Source organism: Myzus persicae, unplaced genomic scaffold, assembly GCF_001856785.1.
Source record: "Myzus persicae strain clone G006 unplaced genomic scaffold, MPER_G0061.0, whole genome shotgun sequence".
Lineage (NCBI taxonomy): Eukaryota > Metazoa > Arthropoda > Insecta > Hemiptera > Aphididae > Myzus > Myzus persicae.
Window position 1 is genome coordinate 263426 of NW_019101980.1, and position 16613 is coordinate 280038.

Sequence of the window (16613 nt, forward strand, 5' to 3'; positions counted from 1 at the left end):
TAGTTTATTAGTTTATAAGATGCAAATTGTGTAGAAAAGATTAATCTGTATAATAATATATTATTTACAAGATTTTATCTTCTCTACAAAGCTGTATCTGTATGTCTGTATGTAGCCGTGTATATTGGATGATAATATAGTTAATAACGAAAACGACTAGATCTATATTTATTATTTCGATAAATTTGAGTAGTAATTTTGTCAATTTTATCATCATAAAATAAATTAACCATAAAAGCGTTTACACCTAAGACGACACATTTGCAGCGGTATACAGCCAGTTTTGTAAAAGATACTTTTCAAATTAAACTTAAATACAGATACAAATACATTCATTCAAATATATTTTAAATACTTTTAAAAATGATTGCCATAGTTTTTGAAAGCGTCGGACATTGGACTTGTTACAACATTTTTTAAAATGTTTTATGAATAATAGTTTAGCCGCTATAAGTTCGCTCATGAGTTCTAGAAGCCCTTAGAACCGGAAACTTTGGGAAACTGTAGTTTTAGTCAAATTTTGCGAAAAACTGAAGTAAACTTGGTACTACTTGCAGCATAAATATCCTAAGATAGAGTCCAGTAATAGAAGACTTGGAAGGACGTCTAGTTCTAATTAATTTTCGTAACAAATTGTGATACCATATTAACTATTTTCAAAATCAGGCAACAACTTTATGATATTACAGATTTGACTTAAATGGTATTAAGACATCGAAGTTTACCTGGAAAAATATTTTTTTTAAAAAGATGTTTAATTTTAAACATTTTTTTTTTTTTGATTTTAATGAGTACGTAATGAATTGTGTAGAGTTCTGATTTTTAATTGCATTTTAACATTATTGTTTGCTGACAAATGATCATTATAACGGATGTATATATCATGACACATACTGCAGGTCTGGGTAGGTATAACATTATACGCGTCATACTATTATTGTCGTCGTACACCCATGGTCGTGGTATATTGCTCGTAACCTGGGTGCAGGTGCGAGGGAGCCATTTACCCGCGCAAAAACAGACCCTTCGTTGGGGGGGGGGGGGGGGACGAGCGTGTGCGGAGGCGTCACACCACACGACTAGCCGGCGCGCCGCGGCAACGGCGGCGGCGGCGGCGATGGTGGCTGTCCGCTCTCCACCCGCGGCGTTCACTACCCCCGGGAAACAGTAGTGTAGCCGACCACACCACGAGCTGGACGTTCCGAACGCGTATCGTATCATATAATATTATCAAATACTAAATATAGAGTGTACGTGCACCGATTTTGAATTTCGATCAAATTTTTTTTTCTCAACCGTCCGACCGGGTCGACACACCTGTAGCGCGGTATATCATCTTAACGTACGCCTTTATCCGCGCATAATATTATACGCACGGTCATCACAGTGCACAGAGGTATGTATACGGTGTGTGTAAAATGTAAACTATCGTTATATATCGTTATCGTCGCTTTTTATTATTATTATCACTATCTATATTTATATTGGATATGTATATGCGGATATACCCGAGGGGTAATCGAGAGTCTGTTGGCGAAATACTAGTTGAATTAGTCGATGTGTCATATTTTGCGTTTTGATTGTGCAATCGTCGAGAGCCTCGTATCACATATTATTATATATCATGGGTATACCATACGTGGTCGTGTACAGGTGGAAGTTTGTCGGCGGAAATGATCATTGTAATGAGTGAACTGACGTGTCGTCGATAGTTTGATCATTTCCGACATTTATATTAATTGTTATTTATCGATCGATTATTCGACGATGTAGCGCGTACTATACCTACTAGACAAAAGAAGAAAAATATACATTATATAGCCACCGTATGTTCTTGCTGCAACAGACGAGTAATTATACAAATCATCGACTGCGAACAATGCGAGTTTGAAAAGGATTTGCGCCTTTGCAGATAGTCCTTTCGGGATCTACAGAACGTTGGAGTATTTCGAACACGTTTCTGTTGAATCGTCTCCCCTAGTCACTCCTGTTATAAATATATATTGTATAACATAAACGTATATAATCCCGTTTAAATTTTTCACTTGTTATATCACCTATGTATCTACACTCCTCGTCCAGATGCGGTCTCTAACGCTAACGGCTATACACGAACGTGACAGCAGGTAACAGTAATGCAATTACGCCCGCCCGAGAGAACAGTTCAAATAATACAGAAAAAATAGCAAGATTTCCCCTCAAACCAACAATTATAAATCGAAACAAACCGGTGGGAGGGCGAGGAGGGGCTTTATAGCCAAAGGACGTTTGTAATACCGCGGAGTTGCAGAGTGCGGAATGGAAACAATTTTAGACTTCCCCGTTGGCTTTCTGTACAATGGAATAACTCATGTTATGGTAATACCGTGTACAATTCAATTATGTGTAACCTGGCAGGTAATTTATAATATTATGCTGTTAATCAATAAACCGAAATGATATAATATCAGATTTTATTTATTTTCCACTTATACATATGAACATTAATACATAACTATTTCAGTCAAATTACAATTTTTTCAATAAACTAAATAATATGTTATACTGATATGCCATACGTCATTAGGTTAGGTACCTACAGTATAGCCACATAAATCCATGTTATTATTACCGAAATAATGTTTAATGTTAAATCGAACGTACTATAATATTACATGCATTAGTTCAACTTTTATATTTATTTATTTTTAAACATAACGGTTATCGAACACCAAAATAATAGTTCAAAGCATATCATCTATAACGGAGATAAATGATAATGAATAAATAACAATTTTATTTAAAATTAATTTTAACTGTTTTTTTTTATTACCTATGACATTATAATAGTTTTTGTACGGTTAATAGAATTTAAAAATAATATTTTAATTGTTGACCACCAAACAACGAAACTAATTCGATTTGATTTAATATATTACCCTTACTATTAATTTATTTAATGGACTTAAAGGTACAATTAATTAGTCATATAAGTAATTCTATATTGAGTGGTTTTATAGAAATATTATATGTATTAAAAAAAAAAAGTAAACGAGTTTCAACTTTTTTTTTTTATACTAAAACATAATATTTAAATTAATATATTTAAGCAATAAATAATTATAATCATTAAAATTACTTACACTATTGTATTGTAAACATTTATGCCGTTAGTCGTTATACTTTTTGTAATACATGTACTGCAATTAAATATTTCTAAAGAGTATTATTGAACAAGACACTTACACTAAAAGATCAACATAACTCACGAGCAAAGAATATCACGGTGTAAAGTAGAATAATCCACCTACCGTGATGGATAATAGGATGGGTTATAATACATTATATATTCAAAGGATAATATACCCACGGGGAAGCTGAAAATCAAATATCAGTAAAGGATGCTTCCGTCATCGTTTATGTGTACAGTGAATATATTTTGTTATTTCGGTCATCACGCATCACTCACTGAAGTCATATTTTTAAGACCGACAACGTCCTATAATTTTTTTAATAATTATGTTTACTAATTTTAAAAGGTGACATTGTTAACACAAAGTTATATGAGTATTATCTGCCTATTAGTGTAAATTTGACCCTACAAAGAGTTTATTCATAAATAATTATAGTTCCATTTAGAACGATGTTGAGAAAATTCAAAATTTAGAAGAAAAAATTGGTCATTTACGGATTCGCAAGTATGCAAATGCTGAGTCCTGAATGAATAGTGACTTTAAGCTTATACCCGGTATTTATATTTAATTGCACCATGCTGAACAATGACGTTTGCTTTAATAGTTTTTTATGTACTTAAAATATGCAATGTAGATGACAATTCTTTTCTTTTCTTGTAGGGGAAGGTTGGTTTTGAATGGAGATGATGTAGTCAGGCATGATAACGTACAGTAAAATGTACCATCTTAAATCATAATTTATTTTTTAACAGATTTTTTAATGGATGTATACATATTTATAATATTATGTGAATCATAAAAAAAAGAGAGAAAGGAACAAAAGTTTGATGCCCGCTGGTGTAAAATTTGAAGTGTACAGCCATGTTACTATATAGGTATATTGTATTGCGTCAGGATGGGCAGAAGGTTTGTGAATTGTGATCCACGAGAAAAAAGTTCAGAGAACGTTAACGATAAGGTTGAATTAAAACGTTTCAGTCGTTATATTACGATAAAAGTATTATTATTACTATTATTATAGTCATCAAGTACTTTTTCCGTAAACGTTTGAAAGTACCATCATTTACAACTTTACAAGAAACCAAAATTTTTTAATCAGGGATGACGATAACCATTGTGATAGATTTATATAAGACCAGATTAAATATCGAACTAAATAGTATTAAGTATTAGTATTTTGGTTACTTTTTGGTATATAATGTTTCTGATCATGAATTTCGAAAATATATATTTATTTTTAGATTGTAAACGAAGGTTGAAAACAATTTAATTTATACTACGTTAATATGTTTTTCATTTTATTAATTTGAATGTGTGTTAGAAAATATCACCTTTCATGTCTTTGTATGTTCAAAATGTCGGAAATTAACTATATAAATTGTGATTGAAGAGTTCTTGGAAAGACGGAAGTATAGTATTCATAATTTAAATCTGAACATTTCGGAAAATTCATTAGTTTATTTACAGAATTGATATAATTACAATAATTGCAATTAATTACATTTTTTTCATAACGTTTAGTTTTAATGATAAGATCCAATTTCACGGGCTTTGAGAGGTTAAATGATTACTATCCATTTTATAACAATTATAGAGTGTTGGTTGTTCTGTGTTTTCGAGTAATTGTGCCACTAAAATCTAGTATTTTTTTTAGATAATTGCAAAAAGCTGAAAAACCCCTCGCCCACGTTATTGCAAGATACGAGTTCAAGATAAACTTTTTTTTACTGCGCTTTAAAACTTTAAAATATTACTAGTGATTGTTTTAATTTTATACGTTGTTTATTTAACGTTTATTTTAAGACGTGATTTAATTATTAAAAACAAAAAATATCGATTCATTTTGGATCTGTTGTAAGAGTGTAAGACTATGTTATAAAGTTTAAAATACCGAAATTATCTAGTATTTTACCGGTTTATATTTTATCAGGTTTCAAGATTGTTTAATTATATTGCCAAAATGTATTAGATTCATTAATTTTATTGTATTTCGCCATACGATCATAATTAGTGTAATGTACTATTGTACTTATTACCTACTTGTTTTTACATAAATGGCAAATGGTATAAATTGTGTACCTACTGCCTTTATATTATATATTTTTACAAATTTTTCATTAATCATTTTTCGGTAAATTATCCTTCTGATTTAAATGTATGGGTTATTATTTCAGAACGAAAAAGTAATATTTCCGTTTCATAAATATCTATACTTTTTCCCTTTCCGTCGTTAAATAAAAATATTATTTTACTCAAAGAGAATCGATTAACTTTTCCAAATTTAATTATATTTTGAAATATAAAATCCAAATAAATCCAATCGTATATACGCAATACGCATATATGAACCGGTGCACTTCGGTCATCTAAAAAAAAAAACAACACTATAACTCACAGTATTAATTTTTGATTTGAAGTTTTTAATGAATAAAATGGAATTTTATCCACTGAATAATTTGATTCTATTTTTATTCGTATACCTATTGAATGTTTTAAGCCGTCTGAGGACGGTGTATTTTTTAAACTGATGTGTGCATGATACCCAAGGGTAAATAGTGTCAACGGTCGACTACGACAAATATTGTATAATTACTCCTCATGTATCTTTGGAGAATTCAAAAACCATCTACATACCGCAGGATGTTTCACCAGATGTATCTCAGTGAATACATTTTGCACTTGATATTTTGGAAAATTATTTTCTTATTACAGATTTAAAGTTCTATTGTTCAGTTTATGTTATTTCTTCACACTCAAATTTAAAACGGATAAATTTGCTGTTTTTCACTTTTTTTTATCAATTAATATTGGCTAATTTACATATTTAGTTGATGTAAATATTTTAAAAGGTGAACTTATAATATTATCATTTAAATATTCAAATATTTATGAACGTTTTATATCTTGGACTTTGAGATGGGTTATGTGTGCACATTATTAGGTGGAGATGTGTACGCGCGAAGACAGACGTGGTGACTGGTGAACGCTCTGTAAATGACGGATATTTTAATGAGACTTATTCAAAATATTTCGCTTTTGATACAATCGAGTATTTCGGGTAACTAATCGAATTCAGAAAAGCATCACTTTTTTATCTACCATATGATTGATTATAGCGATTTTATATAAAAAAAGAATTCAATTAAACATAGATATCAGATAATATAATGCATTACACAATATGGGCGAAAACGGTGAAATGTACTATCCGTAAACATTGAATTATACATCAACCAATAAAGCGAATTGATTTAAGAATTTACATTTTATTACAATAATATTGTTCTATTAGAATTTTTTGACTTGAAAATGTACATAAAAGTCTATTGTGCTTATACATGAAAAAAAGGAAATGCCGTGATAAAAAAAATGTACACGTTATTACCCCATTGAACGGGTGTCGAGGATAAATTATAATTATGTAGGTTTAGTAGATTATTCTTTGTACGTATATAAAATATAATACCCAGGCTATAGAAAGAATTTTAATTGGTATTAATGTAGGTAGGAACGGCCATATATAATATACGGAAATCATTAAGTTAGTTATTTTAAGGGAAATATTTTAACAATTATAATTTTCCTAAAGAAAAAAAATTGGCCCTGGAAAACTTCAGGATACAAGACGTGATTATAATATTATTATGTTTAGCGTTTGTCTCACTTTGTTCAGCTCCATCATAATTATCTTGCTATTATACTATATAATATACTTTAATTCTATCAGTTTTTACTAAACGTTACACAATAATTGGGACGTTTGAATATATTACATATAAGTTATACTGTGTATAAGTTTACACAAAAACGGTCAATCCTTGTTCAATTTATATTATCATCCTCGAACTTGTGAGTCGTAATGTAAGTTCCGTTCATCGTTTTACTTAAAGGCAGGGAAACGTTAGAATGTACAAGTTAAAAACGGGTCAAGAATAAACGACATTAAAAACGGAAGTCTGTAGTAAATGTAATCAATTTTTTTTTTTTTTTGGTTAAAAGAAAAACGAGAGACAAACACACGTCGTCATGAAATCGACGTGGCTCCGTTCAGTCTCAGTCACTGATCAGAATGTTTCAATACTGAAAAAATAATAACAGTAAAAAACTTTCATCGCTGATGGGGGTGGTGGAACGCGATGGAAATTTGCAAATGCCGTTTTGAAATATAATATATATAAGTGCACCGCGTGTAAAATTTAATGACTTGCATGCACGCAGTCTTTTGCAGCCATATTTATGACATGTAGCATAATAAATACTCTACGGGGATTTCTGCTCGGGGATCGAAACAGGGGTTTCTACTTAAATTTTTCAAAGTGGATCGGATATAAATATTATAAAAAAACTCCAGGGAGAAAACCATCCACAGTTTAATGATATGTGTGTAATATATGTCTAGCGCGTTTTTGTTTTTTTTTAGACAAACGACGTGATGACACGCATATATTATGTACATACGCCTAATGTCATTATACAGCTTCGGGCGCGTACAAACTGCGAACACGATAAAAACTTTGTCGCATTATTATTACAATAATATTATATCTAGAGGTATTAAGTATGATAATAATGATGTGGACGTAACCGTGGTGTAATGTACAGTATTATTGTTTTATTAATATTACATTGCCAAGAGCATTTCGTTTGCAGCAAATAACAATAGTGTCATCGACGAACGCTGTTATCTATATTAAGTATTATTTTATGCGTGAATTATGTGTTTAATTATCATACGTATTGACGGTACCGACCTATTTTTATCGGTCACTTAGGTACTAGTAATATAATAATTCAAATAATTATCGAAAGTCCGCCTCGAAATCGGATCTTTTGACCGCGGTGTTTAAATAGTATTATTTGGGCTACATACATACAGCGTGATCCGCCAAGCGCGCTCACCCCTATTTCTTTTTATTTAATAATGAATTATTCGAATTCTGATTTTTGGAATTTTCAAATACAGGTACTCAAAAACTATACTATTTTCAAATTCTTGAAATTTCTTAATAGATCCAAATTATTAAATTACTATATTTTTTCTGAAAATTTTGAAGTATCAAAATCAAAATTCGAACAAATAGTTTTTGAGTTATTTAACTTTGTGTAGATATTCAGGATCATAAGTCTATGGATCATGATGATAGATCTGGTAGATATGGGGGCTACAACATTTTGAAAATTTGACTTATTTATATTAATCTATCAATGATTATAGCTTATAAAAATGGTCTAAGTTTACTGTTTACTAAATACTATCCAATATTATATATATTTTATATTTTCGTAAAACCATTTTTTTTTTTTTTTACTTATATTCTTAATAAAAATATTTTAATAACTGAAAAACTACTCGTTCGAATTTTGAATTAAGTACATACAAATTTTCAAAAATTATGCACTAAATAAATTTACTGTAAAATAGGGATTCTCGTTTGAAATAAGAAGTTTGTATCGGCAAAGGGCACTTCTTGAGTAGTATAAAACAATTTTAAGAATCTGAAAATACTGTCTTTAAGTATATTTGAAAGTGACAAAAAATCAGAATTTGAACAAATTCATTGTACAATGGAAAAAAGGGCGTGAGCATGCTTGGTGAATCACCCCGTATATGTAGGATGTAGCCACGGATAAAGTACAACTTCCACTTTAGGTATTTAATTATATACTGAACAATATAAGTCATTATCGCCGTACAAATTGGATTTTACCGTATTATATCGTATAGTCAACCCGACCCCAAGGGATCGCTTTGCCGAGACAGAGCTGCAGATTAAAAGGGCCCCGTGCCAACGGCCGAACAGCGAACCCGATATCGTTGTGCCCACACATGCCACTCGATTGTTTCTCTGGCAGGGGTTGATGTACAAAAGGCACATATACATAAGTATTAAGTATTAAGTATATAGGTACACTTCACAGTGGCCAAAATGACTTGAAACAAGACGTGCAGTGGTCCGGTGCTGGGATCGAGTTGAAAGTAATATAATATGTTATTATTGATGTATCAGTTATCAACAGTTTTAAATTACCCTTAAGTCATAATATCGAGTTAATGTTATCTGAAACTTGTGCTGTAACAGATTAAAATTTTATTAATATATGTAGGTACGGGGAAAAATGGAAAAATATTATTTTAAGTAGGTATAGTAATCTAGACACGTTCAAATATATTAATATACCATACGATGTATTGTATTTTGCTATTAATTTTGAAAATAATAATATTGTAACACAAGGAAGATGTATTTATTGTTTAGAATTATCGTAGACGCGTTTGAGGACTTATGTCCAACGTCGAACGAGTATGATATCAGCATGATGAATTGTGTCTCGCCAGTAGACAGCATACACCACCGTCGGCACAATTTGCTCTCCACTGCAACAATAATATTAATACAATTAATTTAATTAGGCACCATATAAAATATAATGAATGTCACGCGGAATGCGAAACAAATCTAACACGACTCCGAATGTTGTGGTGAAAACATCGCAATTTCGATTTAACCCAGTAGGTATCGATGACAATCAACAACAATATTACAACAGTGTAGGCATAATATAATAACACGTGGGCTCGAGGCAGTTATCATCGGATGACTTACGATGGGTGGCCATACGCGGCTGTTCACGATTTTATTGCGGTGGCGCTATCGCGTGCATAATTAATTATTATTATCATAGCACCGACAAAGCGATCAGACTATTGAAACTCCGTCGTCGTACGGCTGCCGCACGCACGTCTCGACCGGAAACGTGTCCGTGGGCACCTTCGAGGGTTTCTCGGGGGGAACTCGTAAACGCGTTATAGTGGTATAACGATAATAATATTCATAAGCGAACGTCTGGGGTTATTAATTTATACGCGACGCGATGGCGCCGGAGAAAATAAAAAAAAGTCGTATTATTATGAAACCAATATTATAATGCATGTGATGTCAGGTCGTGATGGTCGTGATATCTGAGAAACTGCTCTGCGCGGACGCAAGGTTCATCGTCTGCGAAAGCTTGCAGCTAGACATTATATCTTTGGATATAATGTCAATTGGTTGTCGTTGTCGTTTACGTATTTCGATAGTATTTTCAAGTGTCCTCGTGCTCACGGGGTAACGATAAATGCACAGAGAAAATCGCACGACGGCCATTACCGTACAAGTGTAACCCCATGAGATTTCACTCACCCGTAACGTAAACCGTTCAACTTTAACCATACCAATGTGCAATTCTGGGCATGCACGTGTTAATGAGCTTAAGTTAACTTAAAAATTCAATTAGTTTTACATTTTTAACTAAACTTTTTAAAATTCAACTTTCAGTAACTTAATTAATTTTTCCATGTTTTAAATTTAATAGATAACGAGTTGTTCTTAATCATATCCAATTCGTTAATTTATAAATAATTAAATAATAAATATAATACAATTATTATTGATGATAAATTGCATGGGCATGTATTCTTTAATATTTGAAGCTATATAACTGGCTATAATAATACATTTAAAAAAAAAGCTTTATTTAAGTCAAATTAAACTTCCATAAAATTTTTAAATAAACTGAGTTAGTAAAAAAAAATTAAGCTTACTATATTATTGTATTAACTTTAAACTTATTTAAAAAATCTTCTATCAATTTAAATTAACTCAACTAAAAATTATTAATAATTTTCCCAGGATTGGCAGTATGTGTTACTTTATCAAATTATTTGCTATCAAAATATAATGCCTTACACTCGATTATAATCAAATACACAAGACTGTGTACTCACCAAATACACACTGTATTGTTTGGCTTATATTCAACGCCACTGTACTGCGATCGTAATCCACGAGAATGTGCTTATAGAATATTGTTATACCGTGTGGTTACACCTATAAGGCTATAAGTACTTCCGATAATTTGTTACTATACCACGGTGTTATACAAACATTTAATTCGCTTTCAAACATGGTAAGGGCGATCGAAATTTGGTTAATCGTCGTAACCGGTACCAATTTATACAACCGCTTAAATAGCAGATACGTATTAAGCTATACCTAGTTAACATAACGTGAAAAATATTCCTCACTCAAAAACGTACTTGTGGGGAGGGGGACTAGACGACTAGTGCGGTTTATTTCTTGTGCCAATATCAATCTGCGGAACTTTGAAATCTACTAAATTGACTCCGTTTACCTTAACAAACTATATAAAATAATTTATAATTAATTATAAAATGTATACAACATGTTATAATATAATTTATTATTGTCATTTAAGTAATTTAATATCTAGCTAATAATCCATGAAAATAAGAGAGGTGCCAACGTATACACTGCCACCTTTTCATATTTTCTTCAGCTAACTCCTCCTAAAGGTTCCATAGTGTAATGCAATTGATATTATCACAGAAGTACCACATTCCTGTTTAAAAAAAAAAAACATAAAGGTCGACCCAAGACTCATATAATCAAAACGTTTGTTTTTTTTAAAATTTTAAATTAATGTAAGTGTAACAATATTTAATAGAGAACCTAATATTTTTCTGGCCGATACAAAATCAACAAAACATCGTTGCGATAGGTTTGACGAGTATAAATTATTTTTGTCACTCGAAGATTATTGACATATGAGTCATTACCCACTTGCTACTCTACCTTGAAGCATCGACTTGCGAGTCTGCTATATCATTGTACTAACTTAATTCGTTTTTTTTGGATATGTTTACTTCGTCTGGATCTATCGAGCTGCAATTGAGTGATACGAGTGATAAGATGAAGTTGGTCGACCATGTGATTAGTTCCCCCGTTGTGGATACATCGGATAGAGTTGACACGACAACGTGTACGTCTGAGCCGGAACTTCGGGTAACTTCAGCTGGCATCCTGAAGACAAGCGAATTCGGTGGCCGTCGGTGGTCCTCAGCCCCGAACATCCTTCTACGTTGTTCACTGATGGACCAACCAGAACCCGAAGCGCATGACAAATGTAGTGACGTCACTCGTCAGGAGTTGTTGGCCAGCGAGCCTATACATCCCAAACAGCGTCGCACAATTTGGAGCCGGACGAAGAAATTCGTCCGGCGCATGTTGTGCTGCGCCATTTAGGGTTAGGTTAAAAGTACGCGAGCAAAAAATAAATAAATGTTTTAGTTGCATATACAGTTGTATATACAATTGAAAAAGTTATACTAACAAAAGAATATATATTTCTTGTTTAATAAAATTATTGAATACAGAGACAATTATCAAACTTTATTTATTTGTATTAAAATTGATACTTAAATAGTTCCTAAATTAGGTTCTTAACAATTATATTTTATATTACTTAAAATATGCCTGAAATAAAGTAAAAACTAATTAAAGCCCCATTTAGATTTTTTATTTAGTTCAGAAACTATAATACCTACTCAGTCAAAGTTTTCAGCATCATCAATATTTTAAGATTATTTTTATTAGTTGAAAAAATATACTATTTTTCGAGTATACCAAACTCTAAAAATCGACAAGACGTTCATCTACAATAAGTTTATTGAAGAAATTGTTCAAACTATTATAGATACCTCTAAATATAGTAGATAACTAGATAACTAGATACTTTTTAAACAAAATAATATAAATCTATATAGTATATATCTATATTTAAAATTATGGTTTTTTAACTTAACTATACTTGAAAAATGAAAGTATAAATAAAAGAAATACAAAATATTTTTATAACCTGGGTATCATTTTATTTTTGTATAAATATTGAACATTATAAGACGTGTATACATTGTGACAATGAATTATTTGAAGGTGCAGTTTTTTCCATCAATACAACTGGAATTCTCGCTGTTGGATTAATAATTAATTATTAGTATTAGTGAATTATTCACCTTGCGGGTTCTTTAATTGATGTGCTCTATTAGCCAGTACACATAGCAGTATTCCTAAAAAAAAATGTATAATATTTATGAAAAGAAAAAAATATGTAAATAATATGTAAGTATAAACATTTTTCTATACTCTAGTTTTTAAAATGTTTCTAATAATGATTGAATAATTTCGGGAACTAAAAGATAAAAGGGATTTGACAACAATTTATTTTAACCGATATGCACCAATGTTATTAAACATTTATAAAAAAGAAAAAAAACAATAAATGCTCATTTGAGAGTTGAATTAGATAGCTAAACGATACCATAATAAATATAAAATTTGTAAATAATATAAAATCTGTAAAAATAAATAAAATAAAAACAACATTTTTTACCACAGAACACAACTAATAATTAACAATTCAGATGCATTAATTATTGTTACAACTTCTGAATGTTCTGAAGAATTAATTAAAAATAATAATTATTGATAGTTATAAATTATAGCATTTGTATATTTCTTATAAGATAACTTAAAAAAAAAAAAAAACAGAGTAAAAATGTATTTCATGATACATAGAACTCAAATTAAAAATTGTGTTTTGCATATTTTGAGGAATTTTTAGTTTTTATGAGATATTTTGCAATTTCATCTGTCTTTAAAACAAAATTTGTCATTGCCAGGAAATTGTATTTTAGTAAACGTGTTTTTAGATTACTGTCAATCGAATTGGCCAAGTATATAATACCTATACAGATTAAGTAAATGGACCGATTACGCGGAGAAGCTGATACTCATAACTTCGTAGTATTTGGTTCAAATTTTTAACTTTTGTTATCTACTGATTTTGTTGGTGTTTTTTTTGTCGATCTCTACTGCGATTATCATTGAACGAGAGTTAAATGCGTTGTATACTCTTTACTATTTTCCTTTAAACTCACTATACCATTATTTACATAAAATTATTACTTGTCATACATATTATTACACCGGTACGAACTTATTGCTATTTTCTCATATGAAATTAAATTATAGTTCATTGCAGAAACAATCGTTGAGTCACGTCCGTTATAGGTCGGATGCCCGGGCCAATCACGAGGATGTCTAATTGTTATTATTATTATTGGACTTCCACAGGATTGGCGGCGGCGCTAATCTAGCGGGCGCCGATTACCGGTCTTCAGATGAAAAAACGATTTTTTTTTAATCCAATCGGCTCTTTTAATATTCGTCCATTTTTATCGCTTTCATCGCGTTCGTCATGGAAACTACACACGTGAAATATACATCGAACAAAGTACGCACACCTCCTGTCGCACACGGACGTAGAATATTATTATTATTATTATTTATTAATATAGGTACTTCTACTGATTTTTTTTTCCCCCGTTGACGACGCTTGCAAAGAGGACCAGCGTCCGTACAGAGATAAATTAAGAGGCTGAGAATGAGAGAGAGTGGGAGACTTGGACGAGTATCTTGGAGGATGACGGTCTCTCGGGCGGCGTGTGTGTCAGTCCAATTACACACCGGTGAACGGTAATAATAATTACGCGCTCGGCCACTGGACGGAACGATGCGCGTGGGGAAACATGACGGCTACCGGTATTTTATTCTTATTCCGTTTTTTTTCTGATCTTGGGCGATGTTTTATAACTCTGTTTGAATGACTCAGTGACTGTAATACCCATGTACGAACATACAGGTGATTCGAGAAAAAGAAAAAGAAACAAAAATAATTATAATTATAATTACAATTTATAAACCACCCAATATTCGGAGGCGCAAATGTTTGTGTATAGTATACTCGACAGGTTATCGTATACATGCTTTACGTATATCCAAATGACCTTAATCAATTGTGTATAATAGGTACCTATATACACGTGCATAGTTGTCAGCCTCAGATGCGTTACCACCTATGGGCTATGACGGTGGTAAATCGGTTTTTTTTAAAACTATTTAATGGTGCGAATTTTTAAATGAATATCCAAAATAACTAATAAGGTTGTCAGACCTTTAACTTTTTTGTATCTGATCTGCTGAACTGAGCTCATTTTATCAGCTAAAAGCGAATTATAAATATAGTAAAAGTAAAAGGCTAAGCGATTGAGAGGTATATTATGTACGATTGAGCGTAATATTCTCATGCCTCGCTTACACTGTAATGATGGCTTTGTCGATTTTAAAATTAAGTTCAACACTAACCCTTGAATTTTACGGTAGACAAATAATTTGAAAGAATCACGGATGTTTTGGTTTTTTATTCTGAAACGTATGCGTACCGGCAATAATTCATCAACAACTTTCGATTACCTTTGAAAACACTGCAGTATTTACCTTTTGCTCCGTTTGACTTTATTTACCAATACACTACCTACCTATATACATTTGTTTGAAATTCACTACGAGGTATTTTTTTATAAAATAAATACTCGAAATTTTAAGTTTGTACATAATTATTTTCATTTTCGTCATAAACCATATTTTAAGTCAACTATATCCCCTCTTTTATGTGGATCTGCAGTCACAGAAATTGTCGGACTACCTCACTGAAAATTCCAGAGCACGCCTCAGTTTATTATATGTGATGATAGAAATGCCAATTTCTGCAAGCGTAATAAATATTTTTGATACTAATACAATATATGTATTACCTGTGGATGACCGCACGGAGTCATGGGCCTTTGGTTTATGAAGTGATAATAGCCCCGCAGAGTACCCTTTTGCGCCTGACTACGTTTTAGCCTGGTTAGGTAAACTAAAATAATAATAATAATTATAATCCTTTTTTTACAAAAAAATGTCGACATTTAAATATCAAGATATTAATAACCGTCGTGAATTGTTTATTTTTCTAACATGTTTAAGTAATATTATTATTTTGTTATAATCATTACAATAGGTATTCGATTGTTTGTGTATTATACACAACTAATAATACATCCATCTATAAAAAATCGACACAAATGTGTTTTATATAAAGCATCGACATCGGACATATAGTATAATCGAATGTGCACATGTTTTCACACGAACGCTTTACCCAAATATATATTTTGCAACCTGCAAAAATCATAAAATAAGTTACTTGTTTCAGCCCAGGAGTGGTTTTATTTTTTTATTTCGTCAGAACTATGCGAGAAGGCGCGTTGTGAATCTATCGGCTCCGTGTATGTTTGAAATGTGTTTGATATGCGATCCCTTGGAAAATATATTATTCTGAATAATGTAAATTATGATTCCATGTTATTTTTCGACTGTTTATAATTAAACCCTTCGACGATATCGTTTTAACTACGTCAATATTATGTAAATCATATTTTATTTTAATATTAAACAGATCGGATGAAGAAATTGAGTCGGTGTACAACTACTTAATTTTTAATGAATCAGCCAATTGTATAATATCCCGCTCGGAAAAACAAATGTTCCCTATAATGATGATTGTAATATAATACCAGAGCAAATATCCGAACGAAAATAAAAAACAAGACTTTATCTCTGTTTTTAATTGTATACAAACGATATTTAAGTACATAATATTATACGTCCTATAGAATAAAAACAAACATTTTATTTATGATTATTATATATATATATA

At 31.3% G+C, this 16613-nt stretch overlaps 1 protein-coding gene across 2 annotated transcripts in view; it reads left to right on the forward strand.

Annotated features, from left to right (window-relative positions):
- Positions 1-1173: 1173 nt before the first annotated feature.
- The window catches only part of LOC111030891 (melatonin receptor type 1A-like), a 117945-nt gene continuing 102505 nt past the window's right edge, over positions 1174-16613 (forward strand). For both annotated transcript variants that reach the window (XM_022310600.1, XM_022310601.1), the window contains exon 1: positions 1174-1396. The gene's annotated coding sequence lies outside the window, so the exon portion shown is untranslated. The remainder of the gene's footprint in view (positions 1397-16613) is intronic.